Source organism: Etheostoma spectabile, unplaced genomic scaffold, assembly GCF_008692095.1.
Source record: "Etheostoma spectabile isolate EspeVRDwgs_2016 unplaced genomic scaffold, UIUC_Espe_1.0 scaffold337, whole genome shotgun sequence".
In the NCBI taxonomy this organism is placed as follows: domain Eukaryota; kingdom Metazoa; phylum Chordata; class Actinopteri; order Perciformes; family Percidae; genus Etheostoma; species Etheostoma spectabile.
Window position 1 is genome coordinate 115,420 of NW_022605587.1, and position 211 is coordinate 115,630.

Consider the following 211-nt stretch of genomic DNA (forward strand, 5'->3'; position numbering starts at 1 on the left):
CCATAATGAAACAGTAACCTTGACCTTTGCTCTCAAAAAACAAAATCAGTTAATCTGCAAAATGGTCATGTATGCCAAATTTAAAGTGCTTCCCTCTAGGCGTTCAGAGATATTGCATTCACAAGAAAACATCACATGAAACGCGCATATGATTTTGGAGTCAAGGTTCCGTGTCAAGGTGACTTTGTCCCCTCTCTCTCACCGTTCTGTT